The sequence below is a fragment of the Falco peregrinus genome, chromosome 4 (genome assembly GCF_023634155.1).
Source record: "Falco peregrinus isolate bFalPer1 chromosome 4, bFalPer1.pri, whole genome shotgun sequence".
Classification (NCBI taxonomy): Eukaryota; Metazoa; Chordata; class Aves; order Falconiformes; family Falconidae; genus Falco; species Falco peregrinus.
The window spans coordinates 102124627-102138684 of NC_073724.1; the positions used below are offsets into that span (position 1 = coordinate 102124627).

Genomic DNA, 14058 nt, shown 5'->3' on the forward strand with positions numbered 1-14058 from the left:
GAGGGTGGAATGATCAGCAGTGCTGTGTTTCAGAGGCTACCAGACAAACAACTCCAGCTACACCAGTACTAATGTTTGGTGTCACCCACTCTGTGCACACACCTTCTCTCATTTGCCCAGATGAGGATTTACTATGATGTTTCAAATGGACAAAAAGTGAAGAACAGCAATAACTGAAATTCCAAGTGGCCAAGAAAACAGTCATTGCACACTGTCTTTGCCTGTGTTTCACAACATTGCATAAGGCTTCTTAAAAAGTAACTTCTGAATTTGCACACCTATCTCACTATGTATGCTGGGGATAGCTAAACAGACCTGGTGTGCTAGATATTCATGACAGCCTGAGGCTGCCTGCTTGCTACATACACACCAAGGGGTTGGCACTGTGGAGAGCATTAGAGCTTATGGAGTTATATGTGATTGTAAGAGAAGTGGAAGGTAGATGGAAAAGCAATTAGACTGATTTTGTTAGGCTAAAGGGAGTACAAAGGAGCATGGAGAGTAACTGTAAATAAACTACAGTACCTGAAGCTAGAAGTGGCCAGAGCACAGAGGAGATTTGTAGTCATGGTGATAGAAAAGCAAGGGCCATTGAGGTGTTTTGCATGCTGTCATGAGATGCTGCTTTAAAACAATCGGTTGTGACTTCTGTGTCTCTGTTCACTTTGATTTATGGTATCATAATATGACTAGTCATGTGTTTATCACATTCCAAGACTTATAGAAGACTTTACTCCTTTAAGTTACAGACTCAGAATGTTGATTCTCATTATAACCAAATCCTGTATTTTAATTATTTGCAAATCACATATTATCCAATCTGCAGTTTTAGTGACTGGTGATGAATAAAAGCTGCCCCTGACATTCAGAGCCTTTTTTCTTTAATTATAGAGTTGAGATTTTATGAGCTCTTGCACAGTATGCAAAGGTAACATACAGCAAAGACTGAAAGAAAATAGCTAAAAAATCAGACTATGTTTAGGACTGCTTTGGAGCTTTTTAGATGAGCAAATGTGTATTCCCGAAGTGAGCTAAAAGCAGTGGCTGGTGTGGGAAGATCAAAATAGATGTAGGTTGAAAGACTGTGTGGAAGACCAGGAGACATGCAGTGATAATGATAGTCATCAAATGGGAACATGTGGTGGTGAAGCAATTTTAGAATGGAAAGTCTTTCAGTTTGGATGCTGTTTTCCTGTTACAATATTCTATGATGATGCTCTAGAAGAGCATTATGGAGAGTTGGGGGATTTTTCACAGTCCTCTGCTGCGGTGGGTTGATCCTGGCTGGATGCCAGATGCCCACCAAAGCCACTTTATTGCTCCCCTTCTCAGGTGGACAAGGGGGAGAAAATATAACAAAAGGTCAAGATAAAGACAGGGACATCACTCACCAATTACCGTCATGGGCAAAACTCAACTTGGGGAAAAATTAATTTAATTTAATAACGATCAAATCAAAGTTGAATAATGAGAAATAAAACCTAAATTTGAGAACACCTTCCTCCCATACCTCCCTTCTTCCCAGGCTTAACTTCACTCCTGATTTTCTCTCCTTTCTCCCCACCAGCAGCACAGGGGGACAGGGAAAAAGGGGGCTGTGGTCAGTCAATCACCCATTGTCCCTGCTGCTTCTGCCCCCTCAGGGGGAGGGTCCTCACCCTCTGCCCCTGTTCCAGCCTGGAGTCCCTCCCACAGGAGACGGTTCTCCACAAACTTCTCCAATGTGAGTCCTTGCCACAGGCTAGAGTTTTCCATGAACTCCTCCAGTATGGGTGCCTTCCACAGGTTGTGGTCCTTCAGGCACAGGCTGCTCCAGCGTGGGCCCCTGTGGGGTCACCAGTCCTGCCAGCAAATCTGCTCCAGCCTGGGCTCCTCTCCATGGGGCCACAGGCCGTGCCAGGAGCCAGCTCCAGCATGGGCTGCTCACAGGGTCAAGCCTCCTTTGGGCACCCACCTGCTCCGGCCTGGTGTCCTCTATGGGCTGCAGGTGGATATTTGCTCCACTGTGGACCTCCATGGGCTGCAGGTAGATATCTGCTCCACCGTTAACCTCCATCGGCTAGGGCGACAGCCTGCCTCACTAGAGCACCTCCTGCCCTTCCTTCTGCACTGACCTAGGTGTCTGCAGAGTTATTTCTCTCACATATTCCCACTCCTTTCCCTGGCTGCAGTTGATCTTGCACAGTAACTTTTACCCCTTCTTAAACATGTTATTCCAGAGATGCTACCACCATCATTGATGGGCTTGTCCTTGGCCAGCAGTGGGCCTGTCCTGGAGCTGGCTGGCATTGGCCCCATCGGACATGGGGGAAGCTTCTGGCAGCTTCTCACAGAAGCCACCCCTGTACCCACCCCGCTACCAAAACCTTGCTACAGAAACCAATACACGTACCCAGGTGTCTCTCAGAGTTTTCCCTAACAAATTCTTAGGGGCTGTAATCCTGAATCTGAATTCCATAAAATTTTATCTTTAAAATGGACATGTAGCGCATACAGATGACAAGTCCAAACATAGAATTTCCTGTTGCAAAGGCCAGGCAATAGCTACCCCCATCCTTCTGTCTTGTTTGTGATTACACCAACTGATCTATAGGATTCAGGCCAAGTTATTTTATTTATGCAAGTCACTCATGTCATAGATAATAGTAGATACCTTCTCTCAGTTTTCTAGTGTCTTTCTTTGCTGATAAAGCAAACAAGTGCAAAGCACACAGGATCTCAGCTCCCACAGTACACAGAGGTGTGACTCTAGTTTTTCCTCTGCTCAGTATCTGTCTCTCTCCCCCAACAAAACATGTGAGGTTTGTTGACTGGAGCTTCTTATGCTGCTTTGAGATGCCTTGCCAAGTTATATGTTATCCCACTTCCTTCCTGCGGGCAATCCAAACAGTGGAGGCTTCCCCTGGAGCCCTGCCCCTTACAACTGTACCACGCAACTGCTGAGCTCTCAGGCCCTCTCTTGCACCGCTAGAAGCCTGGTGGATGAGTGCTGGGCTCAGCAGGGGCCCTGAGAATGGGCCACTTCTGCGGCAGACCTTGAACAGGAGAGTGCTGCAGCCCCACGGCGCTCCGAGCTCAGGAGATGCTGTGAGCCAGAGGCTGCTGCCTCGCCCTGCTGCGCCGCAGGGCAGCTCAGCGCTGTCTTGCAGATGTGGCAGGTATGCCAACATCAGGCCGGCTCAATTGGCACAGTCACCATGAAAAGCCAGTTTATTTAGGAAAATGAGACACAGCAACAGGCTTACAGCACCACTGGAAAATTACTGTGTGTCAAAGAGAGGCTAAGCAGCGAGGATCTGAATTTTGCAGACAACCTAGAGCAAAACCTCAGTCTTACAGGTTTCCCCTAGAGCTTTATGTCCAGGCAATAGCCTGGAACTGAGAAACCGGGCATCCCCTCTTACTCTTCATGTTTTTCATCTTTTTATTATTTATTTTTTCCTGACAGTATGATCTAGTTGCTGATCCTGATTCAGGAGATGAAGGTTCTTGTCCTGGCTTTGCCGTTGAATTGCTGTGTTCCTTGTGAACATTCATGCAGCCTAGCTATGTTTCTCCATTCAACTTCTCTGTCCGTCTTACCTGTAGAAATGTCATCGCTTCTCTGAAGAAGTGGTGCCTTAGTATGTTGTTTGGGCTTTTTTTTGAGAGCAATTTCAGCCTTCTAGTGCACCATCACATATAGCAAGATTAACTGGTATTTGCCCCATGCTTCTCTGAAATGTTCTCATTTAGTAGCTGTTCCACACATGCATTGCCTTGCGTTAGCATGGTCTTCTGTTTCTTTTTTCAATTTACGGTCACTTCTGTTACCTACTTCCTGCACTCTTGGATATAAAAGCAGATCTTTTAAAAACAGAGGTGTAAATAGTTTTTTTAAAAAAAGCTCACCACTTCTGTCTATAGCTGACATCTATCCCTGTTTCCACTGTGGTCAGTGTATCTGGAATATATGAATGCACATAGCTCAATCTCTTACAGTTTGACTTCCACATTTTGTATTGGCTCATGCTTTTTTCCTTGTGTATGACTGATGTCAGTCTGCGATCTGTCTAGTTATCTTCCTCTGCACTATTTGTCCTTTTCTTATCTGTGCTTGTACTTCCCTGCCCATCTGTACTACTATTTTAATTGTCTTTGAATACACATTTATAGTACTTCTGAACACATGCCAGTGCCCATTTTTCTATCCCATCCCTTCCTTTAGTCTGTTCCATGTCTAGTTTTCCCTCAGAATTTAATCAGTTGAAATTTGTTGCTTTTTTGGGGGGGGTGGTTTTGGTTTTTTTTTTCGTTTGGAGCTGCTTTAGTCATAATAACAAGGCTTACAGGGAAAGATCCAAGTCTTTTTGAAAGATCTGATCCAAAGCCCATTACCATGGTCACTATTTTTTTTTATAATCTTCCAGCTATAATTCCCTGCTTTTACAGACTCTGGCAGATCCAACAACATCTCAGAAGAGGAATGGTTTCCTCTGAGTCCCACATCTAGCCCAAACCACACAGAGTATTGGGAACTCAAAATGTGTTCACATGTTACTCAATCTGACACTTTCTTGTCCTTGCCTGAAGTATCGCTTTTCCTTGTATCACTTTTGATAATGCAGCCAATTAAAAGTGCTAACTTCTGACTCAATTCTACCCTTTAGCTGGAGAAGAACCATTTATGTGCTTGTAAGCTGAGATGATTACAGCCTTCTAGTTTTATTTTCCAAGGATACTGAACTGCTAGCCCTCACTGTTGAAATTCTTTGTTAGGACATTTATTCTCTCTAGCCCTATCTTCTTGCCCTTCCTTAGGACAACAAGGATCTTGGTAAGTTTCTAAGATGTGGACACCTTGAGGCTTTCTGAAATGGTCTTGTTTTTTGCTCTGAGGAAGGTTAGGAGTAATTGTGGTAAAATGCCTGGGACTCATTCTCATTTGCAACCAAATGGATATGGGTTCCTAACTACCCCGAGGATGTGAGTTGTGTGCATCCCTCTGCTGTGACCACTGCATCTGCATGACATTTCATCTCCCTATTGGCAATTATCTCTTAGGTTTCTCTGGTGAGGTGTCTAATAGGTGCATTTCTAGTGGTGCTTTTGGGGAATGTGACATTTAGCTTTAGTGACCAGGCATTGACTGCAAGCAGGTAACTAACTGAAAGTACCCGTTTTCAAGAAAGTTTGTTCACTGCTCTTTTGGGCTTCATTTGAGTAAACAGTGGTCACTGTCATATGAGTCATTTTTGTCTCTTTTTCCAGGGTGTTATCTACAAAATCTCAAATTTCCCCTATGTATGAGCTACTCAATGGACAAAGCATGTGTCATTTTATACTGACATAATTATTTCTATATTCTCAGTGAAATGAGACACCATTTTTTCTGCTTTCCAGACTTTGGTTTTTCTATAAACCAAATGTATCCCAGGAAACAAATTTCTTCTTCTGCACTCAAAGTTGGTAACAGAAAACAACAAAACACTGGATTCAGGTTAACAGTTAAAACACATTCAAGACATCCTTTGCTCGATAAATTAATCTCAAAATACACGTTATTTATTGTAGAGGTGACAATATAAATTTCTTAGCAGCCAACAGTTTTAAAATTGATAGGTCAGGCTAATGAAAAATGCAAATTTGATAGTTACTTTAAAACATATATAATTTTCTCATGGGAAGAGCTACACAGGACTTTAATACCAGACTTTCTGAATAGGTACAGTCAATTATCAGAGAAACAAACACAGCTTGTTTTTAAATTAATGCTAAATTATAACACTGGGCTTTAAGGCATCAATTTAACATAATGATAGCTCACAGAAGGAGCTATTCATCCAGAGATTTCCTAGTTTCCAAGATGTGTGAATTGTTCCTCCTTCTTTACAGACAGGGAAGCTCTGGTGGAGAAGTGAAATGCTTTGCCGACAGTCCCAAAGTGGGATAGGGAACAAAGAAAAGCTGATCTATGCTATCCTTGTCTCAACAGACCTGGCTACCACTCCCTCCCCCAAATCAACATGAAACAATTTAGTGGAGTGTCACTGTTCTGAAGCCTTGAATGGTCTCTTAGGGTTGCAAAATACCCTTGCACTTGTGTGTGTAGGTGTTGATGGGGTGGAGGCAGAGGGCAGTTTTTAGTCTCCATAGGCCATACACCTGGCTCATTCCTCCCCGTGTGCTCTGGTGCTCCTTTCCCACACTGTATTCCTCTAGGAGCTTCTTAGTCCCAAAACCTCACCTCCATAACAGTGGCTCTGCAAATGCCTTATTATTTTCTTTTCCAGAGTACTGGAGAAGAAGCAAGTGCCTCATTTGTTCCCTCAGGGTAGGGGTTCTTCACAGCTCCCTCAATTATATTTTTTCCCACACAGGCATTTTGGCAAGCTACCCTTATCCTTGCCAGTTCCATAGTCCCTCATCTTCTGCACCAAGCCAAGGGCTTTGAATGTGCGCGTGTTCCTCCCACACCTTTTCTTTCTGTCTAGAGGGTGAATCATTCAAGGCGTCTGTGGCAGGAAGGGCAGAGCTGTGGTGGGGATGTTGTCGTGCTGGGAGATGCTAACAGGTATCGTGCCAGGCTTTTGATAAAAACGTAATTATAGGCCAGATTGATGGTTGCTGGATGCCCTCACCAGATGCCAGGGCTCCATGTCCTGCATTACTCTCTTCTCATTTTCTCCAGGATCAGAAAGGCACTGCCTACAAATTAATAAAAACTTTTCCTAACATTTTGGAATCAGTTGGCTGTGATGTACAAAAGCCATCTGCATTGCATCTGAAAAAAGTGATGCCATCAAGCTGATTGCAGGGACTTGAAAATTTGGCCAATTCATTCCCAAATGGAGAGCACAACTGGCTTGCACCGGTGAAATTCCGCACAAAGTCCTGACATTCCTGCAGTCCTCTTGGGGCGCTGCCTGTGCTCCAGCTCCAGTCAATGATTGATACGAGTGTGGGGCTGGGGACAGAGTACATAGGAACATGGGTCCTTGTGAAATTCAGAGTTTTGAACCTTCTGTGTGAGGGCTGTAAAGGCAGTCTGAGCATCCAGAATGCCTTACTCAGTTAACGAGAGCCTGGGTTCATGTTTCCTCTGCAAAGCTAAGGCAGTTTCCCAATCATATTTGTTCTGTTTCACCTACTTCACGCTGAAATCAAATGTATTTCTGAAGTACCAGCTCTTATGTTCGCTACACCTTCACTGCCTCAAAAGAACACTGTGATAGATCTCATAGACATAGTCCTGACAAAAAAAAGCAGACCTAAACCATAGTTAGATTTTGGTTGAGTTTATTTTTTCACCCACACAACTATTGAAGTAATGAGCCTAACTTTGACTGCCACAAATGTAATTTTGCATCACAGTTAAACATAGACATTATAGTTACTTACAGGTTGTGTTGTCTATACTGTGCTGGAGGACTCAGAACTGCTTCTCTTTTTGCACTGGTGAGTTCAGAAAAATGATTCCCCAATATCATTCTGCAAAGAAAGTCAATATATTAAAACAAGAACATTTCAGTGATGTTTACTTAAGTCTTTTTTCCTTGCACATCACTCATTTTGTGTCACAGTGGTTTGTTCTAGACATGTTGTCCTAGTGAAGGATGTCACTGTCAGCAGATTGTGTCTGTATGCTCATACACACATACATTCATGTTTTCACAGTCATTTCACGTGTGTTTGTGTTCCTCTTTTTGAAAAAAGACTAGCAGAGAACTTGACATTGCTGATGATACTCTACTTTACTTTTCAAGTTTTCTGAATGGGTTCAAGCTTTTATCGGCTACCAGCACTGTGTAAAGAAAAAGTTAATCCACCCACACCACAATTATTTGGTTGCTAGGAGTATTTTTAGCAGCATGATTTGGTAATTGGTTCCAAATACAATAGTTTAGAAAGAGCCACACTGTGGCCCAGCAAACAGTGAAACAAGAATATGGGGAGGGGATGAGGCAACTCACAACACTGGATGCGAGGGGATGGAGCTGCACAGAGCTCCTGCTTCCCTCGCTGCCTCAGGTGGGTGGAAGGAGAAAGAATGTGAAATGGTGGAGCTGTTGTCCCTCCCACCGTACCCACACAGCGGGGCAGACAGCTGCTCAGACAAGTCAGGAGGTGAGTGCTGCAATCACCATAGGTCCAGCAGAGTCACTCACTGAAGTGGAGCCATGAATAAACACACCGACCCTTACTCATGGGAGATTATTATCTCATGGTCTAGTTTGTGAATGGATTTGCTTGTACAGGCAAATTGTATTGTTCTTTTTATGTAGCATCTTTCCTTCTGGAGATACCTTACTGTGGAGAAGATAGTTGGGAGGAAAGACTTGACTGATACGCAGTAATCTCCAAAAAATTTGCAGAGATGAAATCATGTTTTAAACAAGTTGTTGTATCATGCTACAACCCAATTGATTTCAATTTCCTCAGTATTTCTGAGGAACGTGATTTCTAATAGTTTGGGTTTCTAAAGGCTAAAAGCAGAAATAGTCTATGGAGTCTCCTCATCTGTGGCGGAGCAGCTAAATACAGGTACTTTCCAGAGAGCGGATGCAACCCACCTCACTGTACCTGCTGCTCTGCTGTTGGGAATTCAAACCCAGCAACTCTGTGCAAATGCATGAAATGCAGAAAGTGCAGCTGGCTGGAACCTGGAGGTGAAATAGGGCAGCTCAGTCTCATTCCCAGATGGATTGGAATGCAAAAGGAAAACAAACAGTTCCAAAGGAGAAAAATCAATGAAAAGATCTGTTTTACCTAGATTTAAGAATGTAGAGGACAACCAAATCTTACGAAAGAGCACATTAGCACAGAGTAAGCCATTTTTATCTTGATGCTGTTCCTTTAAACCAGCCTGAACTTTGTTGGGAAAAGGTCTCAGGCCATTAAGCAATCTCTGGTTTGGGCAATCATGTTGCTATGCTTCATCGGTTAAGCACAGCAGTAATTCAGAAAATGAAGCCATACTGCATCTGTCATATCATTGAAAATTTACTTCAGTTTTGCAGGTATTTGAGGATTGCAAAATGAACCACATTACCCTGCAATACTCTGCCGATGTTGGAATCTGCTCTGAACCTAATGGATTTCTTTAGTTCGCCAGTCAGAGGTTTTCTCCTTCCCCACTGCCACCCGCCCCCCCCCCCCCCGCAATATATTCCAGTCAAAGACACTATTGAAATTCTGACAGTAATTTATATACAGTAACTAGCTGCCCTTAGATGGGATACTAAACAATTTCTGTGCACCAGGCTGCATTTATTTCATGAAATACAGTACTCTATTGGCAGGCACTTCTCCTCCCAAACCAGCGTAATTTATAAGCACTATTGACAGTTTGCATGGAAGGCATTAAAGAAAAAAAGGATTATGATAAACAAGCTTGGAAAAATATCCTTAGATAGGATGGCCCATGAATAATACTACTTACAAAAATAGTCCCCCTGGCTTGGAAAAGGCTGTAAATATAGCTCCCATCCTGGAAAGACAGTAATGCACAGACTTCTCTTTATATGTGCTCTCAGTCCTGTTGAAGACACTGGGACTAGTTGCATGATTAAAGATTAAGCGTGTGTCTTAAGCGTTTGCAAGACTGACATTTTCCCTGCCAAACAGAGCACGTCTACAATGAGCACCTCTCAGCTTTGCAACAGGATTTCAAGAATTTTGAAGTATTGTTTCAGAACTGCAGGCTTCTTCCATGGTAATGATCTAAAGACACATGCATATATATATATATAGGAAAGCTTACTTTCCTATTGTTCTTACTCTATATTAGTACTCCCTGGTTTTGTCTAGTGAGTGTATCTGTTATGCTGAGGGGTCGGAGCCAGCCTCTCAGATGCAAACATTGCTGTATTTGGGTGCATGGGGATTATTTCTCATTCATAATTGTCTTTATTAAAGACCACAGAGATACCGAAAATCAAAATATTCCTGCTTTCATGAAAAACAGGATTATATCCAGGCAGCTCCATCCATAACAAGGTCAAACACAAGCCTTGCATCCAAAAATCCTTTGCAGCTTGGGTGTGCATTTTTGCTGCAGATGTAAATTCTCTGGCTGCCCTCATCCAGCACCTCAAAGCTCCCTTGTCTCCTTACTGCGATGAAAACACGGGAAAGCAAGTAACACCCCTTAAAAAAAAGAAAAAAGGCAAACCAGAAACCAAAAGAAAAGGCCAAATAGGCATTGATATTCCTGCCACTTTGTGTGTTCAAATGGCTACTTGAGCATGGAAGGAAAAATGGTAGTAAAAGGTTATCACCACAAAACTCTCAGTTAAGATGACTTTGGGGTGTCCGGCAAGTGGACAGGCACCTCCAAGCCGCCTCCCTCGGCCCTTTTCACGTCCACAAGCGGCGGCAACACCGTTCCACTCCTCACCTCAGCCACCCCCTCCCCAAAACCCCGCGGGGGGCTGCTGTGAGGCGGGGCGGGTTTTGTGAGGGGAAAAGGTGTTACAAGCTGCCTGTAAACCTCGGGAAGCGCACACCGAGGGGACCGGAGGGCGGAGGGGGGGGGGGCTGACCCCCACGGTGGCGGTCTCCCCCTCCGGTCCCCCGGGGGTGCGACAGCCCCTAACGGCCCTTCCCGCCCGGCCGCGCTGGAGGCCCCTCCCCCCGCTGGTATGCGCCGGGAGGGGCGGGGTGGGGGGGGCAGTGGAATGACGCGGGCGCCGCGGGTCACGTGACGCGAATGGAATGCCAACAATGTAGCGAATGTCCCGACTGCGCCCCGCACTCGGCGCCCGGGACGGCCAAGGGGGAAGATGGAGACCGGCCCACGCCGTCGGGGTCGTCGCCGCCGTTGAGCCGTTCCCTGACGGCCCTCCCCGTTGGCGAGCGGTGGCGCTGGGTGCCCCGAGGAGGTGAGCGAAGGGGAGGGGGGGCGCGGCGCCGCGGTTTCCCCTCAGCCCCGGGTGTGAGCGCTCCGCTCCCCGCCCCCAACCGCCGTGCACCGAGGGGAAAGTCGTGTGGAGACGCGGGGCGCGAAGGCGGGTCGGTCCTTGAAGCGGCAGGGAGCGTCCCGAGTGTCTCTGTCCCTCCTGGGGGCAGCTTCGGCGCCCTGCCCGCACCCTCCGACATTTTCCGGACACCCGTGTGACAGCCCAGCCCTGGCGGGCGGCGAGCTCCCCGCCTGCCGGAGGCCTCAGCCCCCGGCGGGACAGCCCGGCTCCCCCCGCGCCCTGGGGTGCCCCAGCAGGCCGGAGCTGCTGGTAAACGGCCGGAGTTTATTTTTGGAGCTTTCTGCCTGCGAAAGGTTTGGGGATGGGGGAGAAGGTCTTTGGGCTCCCGCGTTCCTCGGCGGCGCAGCCGGCCGGTGGCGGGGGTCCGTCGGAGGCCAGGAGCCTGGCCCGGTCCGCGCCGGGGGCGTCTGTGGAGGCGGGGGCCGGGGGGAGCCGAGCGGGCCCGACAGAGCCCGCCAGGTCCGGTCGGGCTGCGGCGGAGGCCCTGCTGTTCCCAGTCAGTTGAAGGTCACTGCCAAAATTCAGCACTTCGCCACCCTCTCTCCTGCCTCGTGAGTGCTGCTCGTGTTGAAATATCGCCTTCCCCGGCAAAGGCACTCGTGCAAATGACGCAAAATAGCTTATTTGGAGTGTCCGGGCTCTGCGGTCAATTACTGCTGGTCTGCTGTGGATGGGGAAGGTGAGCTGTTTCCCACAGCGCTGGACGGGGCCACTGCTTATGGTTGATAGTGGGACAGGGGCACGGTTACTGTGGGACAGTTTTCGCAGCAGGAGGAAGGAGAGGAGAAATGATTTTGGGGAAATCCTCGCTTCAGTTCTTTTCACTTTCACCGTGTGCCCACTTATAAAGGGGAGCACCGCTGGTGTAATAAGGAAATTCTTGGAACACTGCCACCCCCAACAGTTTTAGACCTCCAGTACAAAGTAGACAGTCCCTGCTTCTGTGAATCTGTGATCCAGAAGAGCCAAAGCAATACCTGTAAATTGGGAGAGGGAAGGCAGTTGTAGCAGTTTCTCAAAACTTTATTTTTTCCTTCTGCAGTGATCGCTAGTTAGCTCACTACAGTGTCTGCACGATTATAGACTAGGTAAACAGCTCGCCAGCTTGGTTGGGGTTTGGGACTTTCAGCTCTTGAAACACAGCTGGGCTTCGGTTTCTTGCCTGTGTCCTATCTCCACATTGCTCCTAGCACATGCAGCCTGATGGTGAATGAAGAAACAGGAGAGTGGATAGCTAGTGCTGCTGGGACAACAGACATCAATCAGCATATAATATCAGTGTGGTTGGCTTGTTGCTGCCAGAGCAGCTATTTGTATTTCTCAAATGAAGAAAAATAATCAGTTATTAAAAAATTGTTCGAGCTCAATGCAATTGAAGTAATGCTGCGCTTATTTGAAATACTCTATCTTCAGGATAATAGACAAGCTTCAAACTAGTGCAGAACATACAACTTTTTGGAAAAATATCTCAGGATTGTTTAGTCAGAATGGCTGGAAGCTCAAAAACAATTCTGAAATAATTTTGTGATGGCAGGAAGGCTATTGATACATTCATGCTGTAGGCAAGGTACAGATCAGGATGTGGAGTTACCCAAATCCAGATGTACAGTCAGAAACACTTAGACAGAATTAGGCACACTACATATCTTTTAAAGCATACAACCCTTTTATTTTTTGCTAAAAATGCAAATCACAAGAAGATTTAAAAAAGCAGGTAACTTCTCTTTCTTTGTAAATAATCTGTAATATTTAGTGTTCCAATTTCTTGGCTTATCTTAAATATTTAGTTAAACCCTTTCTGCAAAATATGAAAACACACTTGCAGTTAGCTCCAGTACTTACTGTTGTTGCTGTTCTCATTCATATGATCAGCGTTTCTTTCTGGTTTAGCACTATTGTAAGCTGAGGAAGTTGCCAGCTGGCTTGACCTAGCATTATTAGACTTGAGCTTAGGCTAAAGGTCACAAAAGTTCTTTATGTGAAGCATGTGTGTAAGTGGGAAAGCAGTCCTTTGCTACAAAAAGGTGGGGGTGGTGCAAACTTTCCCAGTGCATCCCAGGCCTTAAGATTGGCACAGCGACTGAAAAGGAAGAACAACTCAGATTCCTAAACCCAGCCATATGGTGCCTGCTGCTGTCAGGAAAAGAAAGACAGTTACAGACCAATTAATTGCTCTGTATCTTTTAAGCATTAGCTAGTTATGATGTAATCCTAAAAAGGCTGCAATACTTTTTTGTTGTTGTTGTTTTTAAACAGCTATGTTTTATCTTTTGCTGTGTTTTAAGTAGAAAAAATCCTATTCTTGGGATCCTTCAGTTGCTTTTGTCTTCATTGAGAACAGTCAAAACTTGATCTGTTATTGACTTAATAGCTGATTTGTTGTTTGTGGAAATACCAAAATCTAAATGAACAGCTTTAGCACTTCACTTAAAACAAGTGACAAACCCTGTCCAATGTGCAGGCATTTGTGTCGCTCTTAGCCCTCTATGAGTTAGGGTTGCAGGATACCCTTAGAGAGTACTGATTGGAGGAGATCAAGACTTTGAATACCTTATGGGTGTCATTTAGTTAACTGAGCATTTAAATCTTGTCAAAAGAGGTTGACATAGATTGATCTTCAGTGATTAGTCTGTGCTTCTGCATTTTGAACTGGTGAACCATCGTAAAAGAGTTCTGGGTCTCACTTCACTGTTGCATTTCAGCCCTTGGTTGTAGAGGAAAGCTTGAACTGGACTCTGTAGGAAGTGGTGATGGGCTTTGGAGGTGAATGTGTCCAGGTTCTCTTGGCCTTTGCACCGGTAAGCTGTTTCCCTGCCAGTGAGAAATGATGCCAAATGTATGGAAATGGTTGTTTTGTTGGGAAATGCTATACCTATTGTAGGAAGAGTCATCTCAAGGAGTTGAGTTTTAGTATGAGCATGTGAAAATAAAGAACAATGCTTTCTGGAGAGACTCTTTACAATGATAAATGTGCTATGATCGGAAGTGAAGAACCTTTTTAAACAAAAAAAAATCACAAACATCCAGTTGACTTCTAAGTAACTGAGAGGAACATAACAATGTGTTACCATCTTCTGTATTTGTGATTTGAAAACAA

At 45.2% G+C, this 14058-nt stretch overlaps 1 protein-coding gene across 1 annotated transcript in view; it reads left to right on the top strand.

The window, feature by feature from the left end:
- The first annotated feature begins 10670 nt into the window (after positions 1–10670).
- Positions 10671–14058, top strand: part of LATS2 (large tumor suppressor kinase 2) — a 49255-nt gene continuing 45867 nt past the window's right edge. Inside the window, exon 1 of the mRNA XM_005229704.4 lies at positions 10671–10862. The gene's annotated coding sequence lies outside the window, so the exon portion shown is untranslated. The remainder of the gene's footprint in view (positions 10863–14058) is intronic.